Source organism: Melospiza melodia, unplaced genomic scaffold (assembly GCF_035770615.1).
Source record: "Melospiza melodia melodia isolate bMelMel2 unplaced genomic scaffold, bMelMel2.pri scaffold_18, whole genome shotgun sequence".
NCBI classification, from domain to species: domain Eukaryota; kingdom Metazoa; phylum Chordata; class Aves; order Passeriformes; family Passerellidae; genus Melospiza; species Melospiza melodia.
This window is the reverse complement of record NW_026948525.1, coordinates 12,844,511-12,861,941: the sequence shown is the minus strand read 5'-3', so window position 1 is coordinate 12,861,941 and position 17,431 is coordinate 12,844,511.

Below are 17,431 nucleotides of genomic sequence, written 5' to 3'. Positions count from 1 at the left end.
TCTGCTTGCAAAAGTAAGTCCTCCTACTCCTGTGAGCATGTTTATTGATGGGAGCAGGGGCCAATGTTGTGGCCATGCCTCTGGAGATATAATGCTGGTGTCTGCTCCTGTATCCAGTAATCCATAGAGGGTTATGCTCTGATGTCTATGGGTGATCTCAGCTTTTTGTCTTGGTCTCTCCTGCAAGTCCACAGTCAAAAGTGTAATACCGGTAGAGCCAAAACCCTTCTCATCACGCTTCTGTCCAGTAAACGATGGTATACCTGATGTCATCTGTGGTAGTGGTACCAACTGTGTGATGCGTTGTCCTTTGTTATTTTAACTGGGGGATAAGGGGTGTAAGCCATGATTTGTATTTCCCCTGTATAGTCTGCGTCTATGACCCCAGGCAATACAAATAGTCCCAGCATGGATGTCGAGGAGCGTCCTAGTAATAATGCTCCACATTTTTGTCCTTGTAGCGTGAGAGGACCATTTACTCCAGATGGTATCCTTTCAGGCCGGTTCGTCATTAATGTGACATCTACTGCTGCTGCTATGTCCAAGCCGAGGCTCCCTGCTGTTGCTGGTTGCAGACAGAAGGTGGCGCTGATGTCACAGCGTCAACCTGTGTCTGGGCGCGGCCACTAACCATTTCCCGATCGGCGCCAACAAGCCGTAGTGTTGTGGGAGCTAGATTGGCAGCTTTGGCACCACACGCCAGTTGCTCTGCATTCTCGGCGCATGTGTCCCCCATTGCTGCACCGGTAGCACTTGAGATGTGATCTCAAGCCTCCCTGTGTGACTGTCATGGAGCCGTTTCGGAGAGGAGCAAGAGCAGCTAACACCTGATTTTGAGTGCATTCTGCTTGCTTTTGCAGCCCTAATCCTAATTCCTTTAAGGCATCTACTAAAAATGCCTGTGAGGCTGTTGGCCTTAATGCCATTCACTCTAGTGCTTCCTCAATGGTCCAATTTCCTCCCAGAGTGGCTAGCAACCTTTGCGTTGCCTGATTGCTATTTTGTAAGGTACACTGCTCCAATAACGCCCGCTTCGTATATTCTGCAACTCCTGCCCGGTCTATAGCCACAGCTGCTTTGTCAATAAAACTCCCAAATGATTCCTCTCTACCTTGTTTTATGCCCATGTACACTGGCAGCCCTCCTGGCTCTTTAACCCTCTCTATGGCAGCACGTACCAAACGCATAGCTTCTCTAAGCTTATCTGCTCCTGATATCATCTGTGCCTCCGTGCACAAATATGCCCCTAAGCCCATGAGCTCATCTATTGTCACTCCATGCAGCGGGTCCCCCTGAGCTCGCTGTGACGCAACCGACTCATTAACCAAGGCTTGCCAATGCGCATTAAACAACAATTGCTGATGCTGAGTAAATATTAATCGTACCATCCCCCTCAAATCATTTGGGCACAAAATCTGCGTATTAAAGAGATAATCCAGTATCTGCCTAACAGGTTCGCTTTTTGCACCGAACTGACTGACTGTGGACCGCAACTGAGATAACAACTTCCAGTCTAAAGGGGTATACTCTGCCAGATCCTGTGTGTGGTTATCCTGAGCATCATACTGTGGCGTGTATGTAACCGGACAGGCAAGAGCAAAAGCGGACTCCATAGCCTCACCATCTCCCGTTTGCATTGCCTCTTTTGCCAGAGCAGCCCAAGCCTCCCTCCTCTGTTTAGCCATCTCCTCCCATAGGTCACTGAGTGCCCCTGGGATAGGATCTGACTCTCCGAGAGTTCTGCGCTGTTGGCACTTCTGTGCAGGCCATTCGGGTGGGGGAGGCGGCAGGCTCGGCTCACCCTCTCTGCGGGGAGGCGGCGGGCTTAGCTCACTCTCTCTGTGGGGGGGCGGCGGGCTTAGCTCGCTCTCTCTGCCATCCTCCAACTCGTCCTTCTCCTCCGACACAGAAGGTGCGGACGGCCCCCCACGCCTGTAACAGGATCCTCCATACAACACTGTTTTGAACCCTTTGGTATTAACACCTTGTTTACTGAAGGCTCAAAAGGATCGTCCTCACGACCATACCCTATATTCCTCTTATTAGTTTCTGTCACCCTTTCTGCTGCCTTGTGCTCAGAGACATGCCGAAGCAGTGTATTGTGCACCACCTGCCATAGCTTGCCCTATTTCTCTGCTGTCTTATCATCTTCTAACACCGCTTCCCACAGTATATCCCCAAATTTTCTCCATTTCGCGAGCTCATGGACCGTATGTGGGTTAAGGAAAACCCCCTTAGCATAGCCGTAGGCTAACAACCCTGGTAGCTCGTAGCTCCTTTTTTAGATCTATCCCCTTTGCACCTCGCCTTTCTAAATAAGCGGTGAAAAGATCATATGCTGCTTGCCTATCCATACCTATTTGTATACGTCAGTGCTGTTGCAGCTTTCCAGGCTCTGGCAGACACGTATGGCTCGAGTCACCGATGAGAACCTCGAGAGTGCTTCAAAATTCCGGCACCGTCCTGGCTGCGATCAGGACCCAACTCCAACTTCCCTCGACCGTGGCGCGTCCTCCCCTGTTCTCTTTTTCAGCAAGATGTGGAGGCAGACGTCAGGGTCACCAATTGTCAAAGGAAGGAGACCAGGACACCAGATGGTCATCAACAGGTCTGATTTATTGATTGATTCGGCAACCTAAATACAGTCCATAATGAGCCTCATACATATTGCAAAAGCTGAGCTCAGGATTGGCTCTTCAGCTACATGTCAACCCCGCCTAATTTAGCCTTTATCTACATTCTTGTGGTTAGCAAGCATAGCAACTTCTGCATTCCACATCCCATTCTTGTATAACTTCAGCATTTTCTTTGTCAACAAGGACACCCTGCCTGCGAAAGGGCCTGTGCCCTAGTTAGGACATCTTCACCAAATTGATTTGGCTGTGTCCCCTCTCCTCAAGCCACTCTTTGACAAAACTCTCCACAGTTTCCTGCCAGGAGAGCCCTGCACACTGCTCCATAGATCTTTCATAAAGGCCCAAACCAACTCCAAACACTCTCTCTGCAGCTTTTCACAAAGGGCTGCAGCAATCCAGGACAGCTGCAAGTGAGTGTCAGAAGGCTCTTGTCTTGTTCCTGACAGCAGAATTCTTGATGATCTTGTGCAATTTTATTCAGATGTAACATGAGAGCTGAGGTTTTTGTGTTAAAATATTTCTTGATGAATAACAGGCCTTGAGAGAATGAGGTGCAGGACTGACATGCGAAAGCATGAGCATATCCTCCAAAGTGGCCAGTCTAATTGTCCATTTTATTACTCTTCTATTTACTCCACACTAATAAGGAAAACCAAGCTCTGCGTGGAGGTAAAACAGGCATGGGATAAACTACAGTCCCTCACAGGCTCACCAGGGCTGGCAGTGACAGAGCAGGCAGTCTGCTTCATTGTGAACCACTACAGAGCTGCATCCCAATCTGGTTTAAGTAGCATGGTATTATTAAGAGCTCCTTTTCTGCATGAGATACAAAAAGGAGATCCCACATGATCTTCATGCAAGCATGCAGTAAAGAACTGATCTGACAGAGCATTTGCTTTGGCAAATACACTCTTCCCATTCATCTTTTGAGGCAGACACCTCACGTTTTCCCCTACACCCCTGCAAGGCTGGCAGTCGCGGTTTCCCAGTTCCTGTTCTTCCCTAGAGATGGTGCAGTGGCTGCTTTGAAACAAAAAGCCCTGAGATCTGGGCAGCTTGAAGGAGCATGAAATGCTAATTAAGTGCTCATATTGGTAATACTCAGGTCTGCACTGCCCAGTTGTCTGCAGCAGCAGCAGCAGGACCATGCATCATTCCTGTTGGTGGATGTTCATGTTTCTCATGTGCAAGAGCAATGACTTTGAGGAGGGACAAAAACGCCCCTCTTCAAAGAGTGGGTGTGCAAGGAGATGTGAAGTTTCACAGCCTTTCCTAGGATATTTTAGAAAGATCTAAGAGAATATTGTGGCATGGGGTAGGTCCCTAATTTTGTCTCCAGAGGAATCCCCACAGGGCACATTCACTCTGCTGCTGATGGCAACCCCATAAGCTCATGGACCAGTTTTCCCTGCAACGTGCCACCTTACCCGGGCTTTGCTAGGCCGGGACTAGACCCAGAGCCAAGCAAACACATGCAGCCAGGTGACATTCTGTGACATCAGAAGCTGGCAACCATGAGGACTTTGCTGTCAAAAGGTTACAGTTTGCACTGGGCCCAGAAGTGTTTTTCCCTAAGGCAAAGCAAATTGAAATGTGAAGTTTCAAAGCTTCAAATGACTATGAAAGGAAACTGCAGAATAATTTCTGGAAGGGCAGCATTGTCAATGATCATGCAGCCCACCAACAGCTGGAGCTGAATCCAGAATTGCTTCTTCCAGCTGTGCAGGAATTCATTCCACTGGCAAGCACTGGTCCATGGGAACAAATGATCCCCTAGCTCTGGGCTGAATGGGAGCCAGGCTGCAGTGCAGATTGGAGGAGCCCTTGTCACTTGTTATTGGCCTCCCAGTGCACTCATCCTTCTGCAAACAAGGTGCAAACAACACAGCTGGACTGCTGTCCCGGGTAAATATACATACAGGTGACTTTGCCAAAGCAGTGCATCTTTTCCCGGTGAAATACACGACCTCTTCTTACCTATGGAATTGTGATTGAAGACACCTGTGAGCCAGATCTGTGGGAGATTGCAAAGGAGCAAAGCTTTGGGATTTGGGCACACTTCTCTTGGTTTCATTGCTCAGGCCGTTGGTGAGCACAGAACACCCCTAGGTAGAAAACCTTTGACTAGACAGGATCTTTTGGATCCATTGTCCCCCAAAAAGGTCAATGTGTGGCCCTGTTGTAATGCCAAGTAACAAAGAGCAGCACAAATGACAAAAAGAAAACATGGCCAAAGAGGAAGAGAAGAGACTCAATAAGGAAAGGATGTGGTGAGACACTGGCACATTGAGTGAGCTGCACTCCCATAATCTCTAGGCTAGCAGGTCCTGGTCTCACATTCTCCTCTTGGTTTATTTAAATTTTATTTATTTATTTACTTTTTTTCATCATCAAAATAAAATATATAGAATAAAAATATGTCATCAAATTTGAAAGATACAATCAAAACACATAATTCAAAACTGCATCTAAAGATCAGAACATATGTACAGCTCTAACTATGAAGCCTAACACATCAATCCTATTCTTCAAACACTCTTCACACAGGCGGCAGCTTCTTCCTGAGCTTGTAGGAAAGAGAGCTCTTCTGGAGGGGAGGCGAGGACTTTGTGGGTGAGGGAAAATCAGAAGTGTTCAGAGAAAACTTCTCGGTAAGACTGTAACCAGCCAGATCTGCAAAATAGAGACACAAATTTTAACAGAGAGGGAAAGTTTAACAGAGGCCAGAATGCAAACCTAAAGCAGCTGAAGCTCCATATTTCATGGGACACATTTCCTGGAAATGTACAAACAGCTGCACAGGGAAACATGCTCCTGCTGGCAGACAGTTGAGGCAGGCCAGGGCAAACCCTGAGCCACTTGCCCAGAGCTGGCACAGTCACAGCCTGGCCTCTGGGCTGCCCTGGGTCAGCAGGGAGCCCAGAGCCCTGTGCTCCCCAGGAATGGCTCAGCTGCACATGCACCCTCCTGCTCCTCTGCCTGCCCCACAGCTCAGCAGCCCCACAGCTCCAGGGGCACTGGCAGCAGCACAGCTCATTGCGGGGGCACATGCAGGGCACAGCTGTTCCCTGGCAATGTGCACAGCCTCTCTGGGCTGCCACAAGACCCTTCCTCCCAGGAGAGATTGGCCCAGCTACCCCCTCACCTCTGTGTGAGGCTGAGCCATGATTGCCCTTCATCTTGTCCTCCATCTGGAGTTGCTCCAGGCCCCCATGCCATGACTAGGAAGGGCAATGAAGAGAGCAGGGGCAGATGCACACCTTTCCTTAGGATTTCGTCATTTTGGCACAGCTAAAAAGGCAAATCCAGAGGTGTCCAACTCAGCAATTCCTCAGCTTCCTGGAGAACATCTCGCCTTCACCAGCCCAGCATTCTGGAGAGGTTTTCCCGCACATGTGGAGGCTTGCTGGCAGCACATTCCTTCAGCTGGGTGCCCATCACCTTGCAGAGGGCAGAGGCGAGCTTGGTGGCCACGGTGCGGACGTTAGCGCTCCGCACAGGCAGCGCCTTGTTCCCCAGGCAGGGCCAGAGCACGGGCAGGGCGTCGCGCTGGGCGACTTCAGGGCTCCTGGCATGGACCCCCTGCACAAGCACTGCCGGGACAGAGACACAGCTCCTTACCCACCAGCCTCACTGCAACAAGGATCTGCCTCTGCTTCTGCTTCTTGCCAGCCTCTCTGGCCGAGAGCAGCAAAATAGCACCCAGAGTCCCTTGGTCCAGAAACGGGCAAAGCAGCTGAGCATCCGGGAAACAGAACCACCAACCCCTCAGCACTAATTGCTCCAACCAGAGCCCTTGTCCCTGTGGCAGACTTCCTACCTTTACTAAATTATTTCACAATCTCTTTCTGCATGAACAATGAATGAAATGTCCAACTGCCTTTGATTTCCATTAAGAAGTTGTCTAAACCCACACTGAAGATTTGGAAATGCACCATAGAGAGGAAATGGAGAGATTTCTAATAAAAGGGATGATTCCGTTTTTGTAACTTAGATGTCAAGTGCCAAATGTCTAATCTGGCTCTTCCCTTTGCTCAGCGGCACACAGCAAAGGGCAGGGTTAGAACACACCTCAAAACTCCAGCCCACCAGAGATGGCTGCTGCCTGACAGCTGGATGAGAAACATCAGTGACCAGCTGGGGTCTTTGGCAGAATGATTTTGGGGCTTCCAACAAAGAGCTGTTTCAAACCTCAGGGCGTCTTAGATAATTACCCAGACCCCATTGCCCTGGCATTTGGGCATCTCCACATTTTAATGCCACTTCCCCTCTCAATGTTAATGGCATTTTTTCTTATAATGTCCACTTGAATAGGGGCATAGAGAAAGAAAAATGCTACACATGGAACTGAAATGTAACCAAAACACGAGTCTTTTCTCATATTTTCTCTGAAACCTCTCTGTCCATTTTCTGAACTGAATTTTATCAAACACAGACAAATATTTACTACCAACAGGCTTCTTGCATGGCAGATTTGGCTGAGAGATCAAAACCCGAAATGCTTTGGAAACCATTCTTATTTTCTGATCACACAAAATGTTATCTAGCAGCCATTTAATATTCTCTGGTGGAAGAGACTTCATTTTCTCTATGCTGTTAATCCACCAGCAGTCATCAACATTGAAAGAGCTCCTGCAAGTACCCAAAACCAATTCTGCTAAGCAGGAAAGGGTTATGGTACCCATTTTAAAATGGGAATGTATTTGAGTTTAAATGCAATTAAAGACATTGGTGACTACTGAACGTGAGGAACAGCTCTCTGTTCCTACTAGAGAGAACATCTGCTCTTTCTAAAGTACTCATAATTTATGGTTAATTCCTATATTTAAAAAAGAGATCAAAAGAACTGCTAAACTAAATTCCCTATTGCTGGAGATCTACTTTATTCAAATGGTCTTTAAGGCCCTTTGACATTCCCAATTGCTAAACATGCCCTTTTGAGATTCCTAATGAAGACACAAAGTGTATTAAACCTTTCATTCAAAGATGTTGGCATAATTAGCAGTGGATTTAGCCCCAGTTAAAGCAAGGCTATCAGTAATCTTCTCCATTATATATTGAGATTATCCTTTTTCCATTCCTTGGCTGTTGCTGACACAGCAAGCTCCTCTGAGGAATCAATTATCAGCTGCATTTGTAGCATTTTGGGCAGCGCTAACACAGGCAGACACTGTTTGCACACCCTGAAAAGCTCAGTCCAAGGCCACTCTGACAGCACAGGCAGGGAGCCTCAGCACTCTGCTTCTGTCCCTGTGCCCCAGAGGCTGCCTTGCATTAAACCCGTGCCTCTGATACCTCTGTTGAGTTCTGGCCTAAGCTGTGACCCCCAGGCCCTGCACGGTTCAGCCTCAAAACTTTCTAAGAGACAAACAAGTATTCTGTGAGGACAAAACAAACTGATGCCCTGAAACAGCATTTGCCACCATTTCCCCTCAAAGATCACAGATGTCCCTGAGCTCCCCAGAGAGGAGCCAGCTGGGGCATTTTTAGCCCTCCCTTTGCTGGAGGTGGTTCTGAGATGCCCCAGTGAGATCTCAGCCCCAGGCCGAGTGCTGCCCCCATCTCAGGTGCTGCCCAGCTCTGCAGCAGCCAGGGAAAACCTGCCAAACCCACCTGCCTTGGCTATGGGGCAGCAGGGACAAGCTCAGCACCTCCTGGTTTGGAGGAGCTGCTCTGCTGTCTGCTCACAGGCATTCCCTGTAAATGCTCCCTGGGAAGAGCTCTGGGCTCAAAAAGGGAGGCCATGCCTGTGATACGCTCGGTGACATCCAGCAGGGCTTGGCCACTCAGGTGATTCCATTGGTAGCTGAACTCTTTCAGCAGTGACACTTTATCTACAAGGGAAACACACGTTTCTGCTCACTTTTCTCAGGTCATAGGAGAAAGGGCAGGGCCAACCCCATTTTATAAAAAAAAGTACATTTCTGCTGGGTTTTAAATCCTTTTCTTCTTTCCTTCCAGCCTACTTGGCACGGTTTTAAATTCCAAAAGAAAAGCTCTACTTTCACAGTTGTAAATCCAAAGTTGTCTGCTGTAGCAGGAGCTGTGTTAAAACATTTCACATCAGAGACCTCAGGAGTTCAGTCACATGGAAGTAGTGGAAAGGTTTTGCATCCCAGAGCAAAAAGGAAGAGCCCCATACTCGGGACACAGAAAGGCACTGAGTCAGGTAGTTCCTGAGCTCACAGGGCAGCTGGGGAGGAGAAAGTGGAAACTCCTCTTGAAGACCTGCCTCTTCAACACTCCTTTTTCAGGCATATTTCCCCAGTGCAGCATTCTCAGAGCTGACATAAATCTGTGTGGCAAAGGAATTTAGAGCAGCCCTTGTCTCTGTAGTTAATTACTTTGGCCATCTTGCCCCATGCAAAACAACAGGTGGAACGAGGCATCATTGACAGCTGGGCTTATACCTGTTTGTTCTTAAGAAATGTACTTGGAGAATCACAAGTTCCCCTTTGAACATAGAAGACAAAGAAGAAAAGTGGAAAATAGGCAGCCAATGCCTCTAATGTAGAGCCTCCCAGGTGGCTGCTCTGCAGAAGCTCTGATGGGTCAGTGTCCCTTCATGCCAACAGCAAAGCTGTTCATTTGGGAAGTCAGACGGGGCCCAAGCAAACTCCAAACCCCCTTTGCCTCTGAACTGTAGCAGAGCTGCAGTCCAGGACTTGCTCTTCAGACAAGCAGCACAGAGCCAAGGGCTCCTGGGACTGTTGGGAAATGCTGATCCCATTCCAGCCTGTTGGGGATGGTGCATAAGGACTGCACCTGCACAGTCTCTGGTGGGTGTCAGCTGGAGGGTTCCACAGACAAGAGCAGCTGTCAAGGCACTCAGCACTCTCTTGTGCAGGAGAGACAGAGACGAAGCTGAGGAGAGTCCCTGCCCGGGCTCAGCCTTACCCAAATGAGCAATGGATTCTCCCAGTGCTTCCACAGCTGCCCCACGAACCCTGGGATCCTTTGAGTTCCGGTTCTTTGTTATTCCCTCCACCAAACCAATGATCACCGGGTTCAAGGCATCTTTCAGGGCTCCTGTGATTTCAGCCAGCATGTCCAGCACCCTCTGCTTCACTTTCTTGTGGCTGTCAGATATTCTCAGGACAAAATAATCAAAAATCTGTGAAGAGAACAAGCAAGGTGAAAGCTGGATTCAAATGTCCTTGTTTGAAGAGTGGCTGTAGCAGTCACCAATGTCAAAGATGAAAGTGATCCTTTCTGTCAGGTCTGCACTCGCTTGCACAATTTCACTGTTTTCCTGTGGGCCACTCACTGGAATGGTGGTGCAACCTCGTGCTGGTTGAAAGATTTTCTTCTGTTTTTAGGAGGTTTGGCTGGGGACTGAATAGTTCCTATGGTATTTCTCTCCATCTATAAACAATTAAAACAATTCCATTTTTAATGCTAAGAGTACCTTTGCTTTGAATGCAAGCAGATGTTTACAATGCCCAGTTTTCTACACAGTTGTCTCAAGTACTGAGGGCAATTATGATTTTGCCATGGCTGGAGGAGATCTAAGTTTTCTTTTGTTTGTCTCAGAGCCAGTGTCTAGAGAAGTGCAGGGCTCTGATCAACTCTTCCAGGATCCAGACCATTTCTCTAAGTAACAGGTGGACTTCTGAAATGTCATGTGCTGTACAGCTCTCATTAGAGCAGGTTCAGTCCCTTGACAGCCTCATTATCAGGCACCTTTTTCTGGAAAAAGGGAAAAAGCAGCAACTGGGAGGAGAAGGCAGAGATGAGTCCTTAGCTGTTTTCCTCCTTTTCCAAAGAGAAAAAAAGATCCACCAAGAAGGGTGAGCACTGTCTTTACCAAGAGGAATAGGAACAAGGAGGGAAATGCGTCGCCAGAGCTGTGCCTGTGTACGACAAGATGGAGTATATAGAAGTGTTCTTAAAAAAAGCAACTGGGTTTAAACCAACCCAGCCTGATACTTCTCTTCCCTATGCAAACCCATTTTTGGTCTAGAGAACAATTGCCATGCTTTCAGGGGCTGGATTCCCTTCACTTCACCCAGCTGGGAGTAGGAGAGAGCAGCAGTTACACCAGCAGAAAATTCTGCCATCATCTGATGAACAGCAGCAATAGGCACCTGCCAGACAAATACAGCTGGACTGAAACAACTTGTCCTGAAGCCTGGACCTGAATTACATTTGTCTGGGTAAGAGGGACCAGAGTGTCCCAAACAGCCAGGACAGAGTGCCAAGACACACTGAATTAACTTTGCTGCTACAGGCTTAGGAAAGGAGCTAAAGGAAAGGAGCAGTGAAATACCCTACATACTTGGGCAATGTTAGTGGAGATGAGCTGGGGGCTGTTTTTGCACAGGTCTTGGACGAGTTCCACTCCTTCCATCCTTGCCTGAAACCCCTTGGCTTCCAGGAGATGGTAAAGCTTCTGGAGCAGCTCTGTTTCTTCCACAGCTGGAGGTGATGTGACCTGGGCTTTTGCACAGTGTAGGAGGTGTCCATCAGAGGGAGATTTGACCCTGAAAAATAAAACCAAATGAGGACCTGGTGGTGATAATTATCATAGCATGGAATCCCCATAGTGGAAATAATTAGCATGGGCTCCATGTTACCATCCCGTACCGTACCGTACCATACAGAAACTCATTGCCCTCACAGACAGTCTGATACAGACAGCCCAGATTGGTCAACTGAATCCAAAACACCATCACCAGTGGCCAATTAACAAATTACCCTTTGGTAAACAAATCTCCAGAACACATTCCACATGTTCACAACAACAGGTGCAGCAAGTGAAGATAAGAATTATTTCTCACTCTTTTCTCTGATCTTCTCACAGCCTTCCCCAGGACAATGCCTGGCAAAGTTGTGCCTGCTGCTCTCTATGGAGAGAGCTGCAGCCACAGACAATACCTTCAGTTAATTGTGAGCAAATCATCTTGAGCAGCTTTCCTAATCATGTGATTTCAAGCTGGAAAATCATGAGGCTCTGAAGAACAACGTGGACCTCATGACAATCATTACAGGAGACAATCTGTAAGTGACATTCTCAGCACTGCTCACTCAGGAAAACCAAGGATGAGATGCATCTGATCTATCTTCAGATGGCTGCCAGGGCACACAGGTCACATTGCTTTGTGGAGAAAGAGAGACACCACTTCCAAGTTTAAATGCCTCCTCATATGGGACGTGTGTGTCTTAGAATAAGGGAACTCATCACTCTGGAGAAGTGTCTCTACAACCAGGCATGACAATCTGGAAAAGTAGCTCAGATGCATCTGAACAGATAAACAGGGCCATATTTGAAGGATTCAGAAAATCAGTAAGAGAGATAAAAACAGAAGCCAGACATCCCAGAACTACACTCACATTTCATTTGCTTCCCTAGAGACCAGATGCACAGCTTCACAACCCCACTGGGAACAATTCTCCTGAATAACCTGTCTCTTCCATGAGCATGGGAAGATGCCAGCTGTGCTACTGAGGCATGTGGTCACTTTCCTGCCACTGCTGAGCAGGACAGAGCTAAAAAAATCCCCTCTGCTATCAGAGGAGAACAGGTACAAGCAGCTCTGCAGCTGCCATGAAGAGACAGCAAGGAGCAAATTCCTGTCTTAAATGCTGATTGCAGCACAGGGGGCAATAAACCAAACATGCTGTCCATCAAGCAAATTACATGAAGGACAGGAATATCAAGACAAAAAGTCCACATTCAGACACCTGTTGACTGAAGTTCTTCAGGAATTGCCTTGCTCCTTACTACTCAAAGTTGGTACTGTTTGAGGGTAAGAAAACCCTGATTGAGCCAGGCCAAAGCACACGGATAAGAACTGCATCTTTGTGGAATGGCATCTTGCTTCCAGACTGAGATTTCTCATCAAAACAACCCATCTGAAAACGACTCCACTCAGATGAAAAAAAAAGCCCTGTTTGAATTTACTTGTCCCAAGTCAGGCAGCAGAAACTTGGCCCTCTCCCAGCCTCCACAACACTGCCCTTGCCACTGCACTGGATTGTCTGAGCTGCCACCAATGGGTGTCTTTTTGTCTCTCCATTTTTGTGGAAACCCCTCCAGAGAAGTTGTGTTCAGCACAATGCACAAGTAGACATTTTTTATCCTAGAGCATTTGTAGGAAAAGGAAACAATCTGTGGCATTGGTCATCTCTGCCAGAAAGTTTTTCCTGAGGAAGAGGCATGTAAAGCTTGTCATATGCTTTGTCACGTCTGACAAAAGTGCTCAGTACCGTTTGCTAGAAGACAATGTGGCCTGGGGCTCCTCTGAGCCATCGTTCCTCTCCTTCACCGGCTCCTTGACAGATGGGCCTTCAGCCTTCTCGTTTTCCATCCCCTAGAAAGACACAGAGAAACCTCATCAATCTTTAGAATATAAACCAGGATATTCCCTGTTGAAAACACAAGTTAGAACCAGGATCACTACCAAGGCTTAGGGAAGTATTTCCTAACAGATGGAAACAGACCAGAGATTCAGTGATGCCAACTCTTTTTTTTCAAGAGCCCAAGGCAGGTTATGGGTGCTACCAGACTGAGCAGTGGTCTAAAATCCCAAATTCCTTAGTCCTGGGCAGAAATGGGAATAATGCAAACTGCTAGGTAACAAGTGTTTGTGAAGGAAGCAGCAGAACAAACTGGACTCTTTGGGGGTTGGCCCATTGTGTTGGAAGTTGATTTGGTTCAACACTCACTCTCCCTGAGCCTGCACAAAGGCAGGTACCCTTCTGTAATGTCGATAAAAAAAAAAAATCCCCCCCAAACAAACAAAGGATTGTCCACTGGATGCTACTGAATTCACCAAGCTTCTTCCAGCTCCACATGGCTGGACAGCAGGGCAGTATTCCCAAAAGACAGACAGTCATTGTAGTAACTAGGATTGACCTGGACATCTTTTGTAAATTTGGAAATTTTCTTGGCACTACTACTTCCAGTGTCCTTTGCAAAGACTCTGTTATCTTCAGAAGCACAATTCTCACTTAATTGCTTTACAGGGGGCAGGGTAGGGAGAGCATGGTGGGGGCTTACACTTAAATGTAAACCCATTTTCTCCTCTTTCCCTTTCTTCTTTGTGACTGATATTGAAAATATTCAAAACCCCACTTTTCCCTAATAATATCAGTTCCTTTGTGGTCTGCAGATGAACAGGCTGAGGATTCACAGCTCATTCCCAGGAGCAAAATGATTCAGCAGAAGAGGAATGAGCTAAAGATAGATTGGGTATCATTGATCTCATATTAGCAGTGTCAATACTTGCACAAAGGAGACATTTCTCCTGCCAAGCACTTACTTTCTTCTTTATTCTTGTCAGAATATCTTCCAGGTCACGGGGGGAAAGAGATTGTTCCAAAAGCATTTTAAATTGTTGATGATTGAGCAACATCTTCACCATCTCCTGTCCATAATGCCTAAGGAAGGAAGGAAGGAAGGGAAAAATAGAAAATGAACAACGGAAGAGTGTTAACAGAAGAGGCTGATCCCTTAAACTCATCAGGTGCAATCCCTGCACGAGAAGGCATTACCTACTCAGCAAAGAGGGAGATTTACCTCACTTGACACTGCACAGTCCTGTCAGCTGAACGCAAAAGGCAAGGGGAGAATGTGGGGCAACAGAAAAATACCATTTCACTCTGAAACTGGGGTGTGCTTCTGTGGCATCAAAGGATCCCAGGGAACAAGCAAAACACATCTGCTTTGTTGTCAGAGCCTGTTAGCAGTGTCTTGCTGCCATTGCACAATAATTTGCCTTTCTTTAACTGGCAGGGAAGCCAGGAAAAAACACCTCATGCATCCTATTGATTATTCTATACTATGTGTATGCACAGGGACAGCTAGTTGCTCTGGTGTTCTTGGCAGCTATTAATGGCAATTTCATCATCAAAGAAGGGGATTTTGGTGGTTTGGGTTGATTTTTTCACTAGGAAGCCACTGTTTGTTTCAAGAAGAAATGTGGAGCTCACTGAGCCACAGATAACAGCATTCTAGAATCTTCAGAACAAGTTTAGAAAGTCTGAAAAGATTGGCTAAAGACCCCTGAAATATTTCTAGGCAAGTCTGAAGTTAATGAGAAATGGATGTTTGGGATCCTTCAGTGATGAACATTAGCCAACATTTTGGCTTTGTGTTGTGCACCTAAGGCCAAACAAAAGTATTGGATTGGCTGATCTGAGCTCTTTTGATCTCAGCAAAGAATCCTTCAAGCCACAGGAAAAAGGTGGCAATGTTCCTTTTTGCTGGCCAACCTCAGGTTTCCCAGCACAGCCATTTGCCCAGGGTGTTGTCACAGTGCCAAGGCTGACAGAGCTCAAGAAGAGTTTGGACAATGCTCTCAAGCACATGGAGTGACTCTTGGGGTGTTCTGCACATGCCAGGAGATGGACTTGATGACCATGATGGGTCCCTTGCAACTCAGCACATTCCATGATTCTGTGACCCTTATTCACACTGTGAGGTAACTTCATATTCCCTTTGGTTTCAACTCTTGTGTGGTTTCATCTTTATAGCCAGACACAAAGCGGTTTTCCTGTTTTGGGAGGTGAAATGAAGATCATTACCTTGTGTCCTTGTGGCAGTCCTGAGCAAGCTTCCCTGCCACGTGTGGCAGCCTCTCAGCCCTGGGGGTGCCTGCGAGCTGGGTGACTCCAATTCTCTCCACCAGGGACAGGAGGAGTTGGGCCGCACACTCGCGCACCAGGGCGGGGCGGCTGCTGGGGAGGAGAGAGCAAACCCTGGGCACAGGGACAAGGAGCAGCAGCAGCGCCGGCCTTGGCCAGAGCCTGCTCCCTGCCCTTGCTGGGGGAAGGAGCCTGGGCTCTCCCTGCACCTTCAGACACCTGCAGAAGCCTCTGTCCTCAGCTAAACACAAAGGTAGCATTGCACACTAGGCCTGCCTGCACGGAAGAGGGAGGAATTCAGTCTCCCTGCACTGTCTGATACTCAGTTTCTTTCACAGTATTTTCTCGGAGAAAGATTAAAGAAATAGATGACATATGAATAATTTAGAAATTAAGGACCATTCATGCTGACCTATCAGAGGGCACCCAGTACACAGAGCTGCAGCAGGACTGAGGCTCTTTCCACCCATTTATCCCCAAATCTGCAAAACTTTGGAAAACAACAAATGCAGGGAAAACACATTGTGGGCTGTGAAGTTGCAGAATATCCAGCAATGCAGCCTGTTTCTTCTCTGGGGCTTGGCAACGGATCCATCTGATTGTTTGACCCTAGTGCAAAGCTGAGGAAAGGGTGGCAGGCAGTTTAACCAGGCTGTCCTGCTCTAGAGAGAGTCTCTTGGGAACTATCAGGCCCAGCACCAACATTTAAGGCAGCATTTGCTCCAACTGTCCCATGGCAGTCAGCCTGTGAAGGTGCCTGTAAAGTGATTCATCATCTCAAGGCTAACATGAAACATCAGTCTGAATAGAAAGTAGAGCTCTAAGGCCAGGACAGTCATACAAGAGTCCTTTGGCAGGAGCTGCATCTGCTGTGCAGGCTGTGCCACACCCAGCAGATTGTCCCCCATGTGCTCCATGCCCCAGCAAGGACCCTCCTCATTTCTCAAGTTAATGGCATCATGAGGAGACATGGTTTTCCCAGGGCCTCTGTGGTTAGCACTGTGAAATACCAAACACTGCTCACAGCTGCAATTGCAATTGTCCCTCTGCCCACAAAAGCACAAGGCTCTATCCTTGGCCTTTGCAGGCACTTTCACTTCCCCATCAGTCACCACATCTAGGAAAATCTGACAGACTGGGAGAACTCCAGGAAGCAGCAGGAAGCTGAGTCAGAGAAGGTTTAGTTTGGATATCAGAAAAAAGGGTTTTTCACCCAGAGGGTGGTTGGGCACTGGAACAGGCTCCCCAGGGCAGTGGTCACAGCACCAAGCCTGACAGGGCTGAAGGAGCATTTGGACAGCAATCTCAGGCACTTGGTGTGACCCTTGGGCTGTTCTGGGCAAGGCCAGGAGCTGGACACGATGGTCCTGATGGGCCCATCCAACTCCCCATATTCTACACTTCTGTGATTCTGAGAACTAATGGGCTGCAGGAGGGCAGAAATAGGTGACAAGAGGAAAGAAGTGAGGCTGGTTAGAGAATCAAGTCACTGAGTTCACAGAAGATGCAGGATACAGGAGCCTTCCCTCCCACCATTCCCATTCTCTCTCTCATCCCTTCTCCCTCCCACATACACAAAGGTGAAGAACATCACTAAAAGAAAAAGAACCTACTTGACTCCCATGTCCATGAGAGCAATCATTGCTCGTGCAGGAGTCACATTCTCCACCAGGATCCCCAGGGTCTGACTGGCTGCTTTCTGAACAAATTCTGGGGAGCTGGACACCATCTGGAGAAGGACCCGAGCAACCTCATCCACCTCAGAGTCCATGTCCTTCTTCAAGATCACAGAGAGCTCTCCCAGAGTGACAATGGCAGAGCAGGACACCTTGGAATGGAGGTTGGTCACCTGGGGAAGCCATGAGGGGAAACATAAGAATCACCTTGGAAAGAAAACCAGTTGCCTTCAACAGAAGTCCCAGGAAATGACAACACATCCCACTGTGTCTTCTTGTATACAAGTACAAGAAGAGCAGGAGAGCACAAGCACAGAAAGGCACTTACTCTGGCACCAATTTCTGGCCTCAGACCTGCTCACTGCAGGCCTAAAATAAAAATTCCATTAACTGTTCCACTTAACCCTTCTAAAATGTCCACAGGTTTGATTTTAGGCCCTTTTACTAGAAAATTAAAGCAAGAGCTGCTTTCAAATCACGAAAGCAAAAATCATAAAGGTAAAAGAGTCAGGTGCTCCTGTTCAAAAAATC